Source organism: Pungitius pungitius, chromosome 12 (assembly GCF_949316345.1).
Source record: "Pungitius pungitius chromosome 12, fPunPun2.1, whole genome shotgun sequence".
In the NCBI taxonomy this organism is placed as follows: Eukaryota; Metazoa; Chordata; class Actinopteri; order Perciformes; family Gasterosteidae; genus Pungitius; species Pungitius pungitius.
Window position 1 is genome coordinate 6,835,928 of NC_084911.1, and position 4,863 is coordinate 6,840,790.

A 4,863-nucleotide genomic window follows, 5' to 3' on the forward strand; every position below is an offset into this window, starting at 1 on the left:
ATGTAGTAAATCATGGCTGATGCTCAGGATCCAACCGGGCCGATTCCCAGAGGGCTATGCGGCTTGATCAAATAGAAGTTCGTTTTAATTCACATATAGGTTTAACTTGCCTGTTTAAGCTGTTGAGTATAGCAATGGATTTGATAATACATTTTATCTTCTTAGCATTTTTATTATGCGTAGTATAATGTTGCTGTTCTAATGATATTGTATGTTAATAATAATACAATATTAATTTTAATATTAACAACTATATAGTTGTTCAATAATTTAAGATAATTCGGAATAATAATTATAAATTTTTGCGGAGAGAAATTTTCTTTACGGCAGATTTTTAGTAATGACTTTAAGGTATTATCTATATCCCTATATTCTATCTATTACGCCACACTGAAGTAGTGGCGTCCAAATAAAACCTTCCTCGCAGGGAGTGAGAGGGGTCAACATCTCCATCTGGTGCCCTTTGTGTGCCAATGCTACAAAACGGCACCAAACGGCACAAACTAACTATTAATTTCAAAAACAAATACAATATTGACTGCTAGACTTTGGCTGCAGTCGTGTTACTCGTAACAAAAAATAAAATACAATCAAAAGCTTTCAGAAATACCTTTTGCTTTCCTCTGCTGGTTTCACATTTCCATGTAAACTATGATTTGCTAATGATTCCTTTATTTTTCTTTTCTTCTGATGGCAGCATTTTGGGTTTTCTGCAGTGCTTTCAACTGTCCAGAAGAGAGCAGTCTTGTCTTAAGAGACACTTAACATCTTAACAGAAGCACAATGAAGCACCACCTTTAGCACTATGATGGGGTATTGATTTTAGGATATTTGTAAACGTGTAATACGTTTTCACATAAAACTCTTGACTTGGTGTATGGTCATCTGCTGATCTCAGCTAAGTATTTTCAACAACTGCAAAATGAAAAAGCAAGTTCCTTAATCACAAACGGAATCATTGAGCAAAAAGGAATCAGGAATCAGGAATCAAAGTATAAACATGGCATATTTTTAATAATCTACGATATAATTGACAATTGTGACTTTAACCATTTTGTATCCAGGATCCTTTTTTTTTTTTTTAGGAGTACGGAGACTTCAAAAGCCGCTCTTGTCTTTGCTGTAACAGAACTGAGCCGTTTACAAACCCAAATGAGGACGGGTGCCCTCCAGCTCATTGGCACAAGGCCCTAAGAGGCCAACAGGTGGGCTGCACACCACTAACACGGGGTCCTGCGTCCCCAGGGAGTAAATAATACGGCTCCATGCCCACATTAATCTCCCGTGTTGGAAATTGAGACGGGCGGAGGATCCTTCAGCCTTGATCTCCACCTTTTGACCTTGTCAGATCATTTGTTTTCATTAGTCCCCACAGACGATGTGGCCAGTCCCAGTGCAGCACCCCTCCTCCCGCCTAAAAACAGGGAGCATTTCTGAAAGCATCTCCAGGGGTCTTCTTGCCTTCAACCCCAACCCCCCAAAAAACGTGTGCTGCTGCTCCAGAGGGTCTCTGGACGCTTCTAAATCAGCATGGATGACTCTTCACATCTGCTGGTCTGATTCAGAAACCCACTCCCTGGTAATCCCTCAACAATGAACAGGGGAACAGCAGGAGGGGGGGGGGGGGGGTTAAGTCATACTACAAGTGAATTCAGAGGTGGATTTCAATCCCCAAATATAATAAAATAGTTCACAGTTGTCTACCTCATGACAACTAAACAAGTAAAGATAATTGAGCAACCATTTGGTCCCTTGCTGTTCCTCTCCCACCATGATGCCCCTGTACTGGACTAATTGGCTCCGCGTACCTCTCATCCCAGGTCGAACCTCCTCCACCCAATGGCCCATTCCTGCTAGTGATATGTGAGCTGCACTTTGACAGTGAGCCGCGTGTCCTACGACGAGGCACGGTGTCGTTCAGTCTGGGATGGTTAGGTCTTTGCTGAAAACATAATGTTGGAGCTCCAAGTGTTTGCTTTGCTCAAAACAAACAAGGGTAGAGCACAGAAAGGACCTAATTGCACCTCACCAGCTCGGGTTAAAAGCTGCCCGGTCAGCAGATTAGAAGATTTGCGGTATCGCCACGTACATCGTGCTTGTGTTTTATCCTCATACAATAGCATCGTATTACCCAGATCAATCAGTCTGGGTGTGAGGGGTGGGTCTCTACATGCCTTTGGTCTGTCATTAGAGAAGCGTGACATATTCATCAAGGAGGCGTGTGCGAGGCATCAGGCTGCAACCATGAGTTCTGCAACCTCCCGGCCATAACTGTCTTTCTTCAATCCGCTTTTATGTTAATTTTGCACCTAAATATAATCAACCACGGATTACAATTTGAGTCAAATAGAAAGCAAAACGTTGCAGATGCAGTTTGTCTCCGGCAGACTGGCTGCAGAGAGACAAAGGCACCATCGGCATTAACCTCAGGCCTCTCAGGTAAGCCCGAGTGCCGAGGCCAGACTTTGTTGTGAGTCTTTAAAGGGATCTCTGAGGCCATAATGAGCCCCAGTCAGCCCAGCGCAGAGCCTAATGAAAACGCTGCAACATCTGAGGGGGAAAGATATTACAGGTCTAAACCACACGGTCCGTTTTCAAATGCATCAAATGACAGAAAATGATGGTAATCACAAACACCTCTCAGACACTAAATGCAGGTCTGCTGCCGAGCCGGCGCGGGGTCGAGAGACACAAGCTGAGCACTCAACACTGACGGCACGTTGGACACTGCACCTGGAGAGAGAGAAGTAAACAAGGCGGGGGAAAAGCAAACCAAAAAGCTGGTGGCGACCTCATCATCTACGAGATAATTGATGGGTTCTATAAATAAGGTGTGGACATATTTTTGAGAATGTGGCGTTTTCATAGCAGCAGTAAAGGTGTTACCTTTCACACCGCACCTTTCATCACATGTTCTTAGAGGATGCAATGAATACCAACTCATTACTGCTCTCCGAGGTGTGGTTGGCTTCAGCTGCAGTGTATTGTGAATATATATAATTGTGCTCAGAGACAAAGCGTGTATCGACATGCAAAGACACTCACGTAATGCACCGTATAGGCTATTGCTTTAAAGAACGGCGTATGAATAGAAAACAAATGTCTGTGAGTAAAATGACTGCTTTTTCAGTGTGGAGGAAGTTGTTACATTTTTTGTTTTTTAAGTTAGATAAAAATGTACTGTGAGGAACTTTTAACTGGTTTGAAATAGTCTCGGTTAAACGATCAGTTAAAAATGTTTATTTCTATATCGTTATTCCTAATTCGTGTCATCAGTCTCCCTGGGTTGGATTCCTGGTAAAATTGGATGAAATCATTCAAGAGAACTCTTTCAGGTCCCCAATGAGAGACAACACCGACACCCCACTGCTGCAGGCAGAGGCCACGATGATGTTATTATTGATGCATCGTGTTAATGCTGAAGCTCTGAAAGATAATTGGAACCACAACGTATCTGCAGCTTGTTAATTTCCTTCTTTTGGATCAATAAAGTTTGCACCTTAGTCTATAATATTACTTCAGAATTTATAATGGCGTGAAAGACAGAAAGAAGAAAAAAATAACATCCTTGAGTAAATGTCCTTTTGCACCACTGCAGACTACAGCTGTTGATTCCGCATTTTTGATATACAGTATTTCTGTGGAACAAGTGTATAGGTAGAACATTAACACATGATAACAAACACAAGCAGCACATTTGATTTGGGACCTTTTGAAACTGAGGCCTTTCCGGTAGCCTTGGCTACATTTCATGGATCTGAAAGACATATTGAGCTCGGGTGGTTCGAGGTTAGATTGATGGGCGAGACATTACGGCTGATTGCTCATAGACCATAGAAAAAGTCAAAAGTATACGGAGCCAACAATGCTGAATTAAAGCGCTGGACCCAGCAGCACTTACCTAAAACACGAAGCCATGGGGAGGTCATGAATGGCTCCGCAAAACTCAACTCTTGAGGTTCCATAAATCAAATGTTCAGAGAGCTTTACATCTCTTGAGTTAAGGCCTGCGTAATTGGCCTTTGGCAAACCATCTCGATCATGACCTTAGGAAAGTATGTGTACCCAAGGTGGTTTAAGTGGTTTTACGGTATTTTGCCTGCCCTTAGTGCTGCAGTGTGTACTGTAAATCTGGAAGAGATGAATTTTCAACGGACAGCCGTCATGAAATATGCATTCACTGAACGTGTCTGCTGTGCGGCAGTGTGTTTATCCAATGCTAATGACATGGTTAGCCCTTCAGGGATACTTCATGATCATCAGTGTGCTGTTGCTGTTGGCTTCGTGCAGCTTCTTCATGCTGTGTCAGTGTGGATTGAGTATTTTATCATTCAAATGAGTTTTTTTGTTTGTGGACACAAAGTAGAATAAAGTTTCCAAATGGGTCCCCTCAGGATCGGGTTGAAAAGGTTGTACTTAATTTAATAATCAGCCTCCTTTTCCTGTTGACATTGGTGTTGAGGAATGTAGGAAGCATCGTGTCAGTGTTGAGGCTTCGATGACTTACTGACCTCACCTCCTTCCACCCTGCGCTGAACTCCAGTCTGTAATTTTACCAACAGCCTCTTATCATTTCAGCCATCTTTCCGCAGAGAATAAAAGCCAGCGGTAATGACAATTGCGTTAGTGATATACGAGTGGAACACTAAAAATTGTACATTTCTAATGAGTGTATTTCAGAGAATAACAGCATGTGCGTTTGAGTGTTTTCTGATTTCTTTCAGTGGTTCGCTTGGAAAAGTAATGTATAATTTTACTACACCAAGGATTTTTGGATCATTTACTGTTCACAAATGATGACTGTCTGCAGTTTACTACAGCTGTATTTTTTAAATTTATTTTTGTCATGCAGAGAGACCGGCC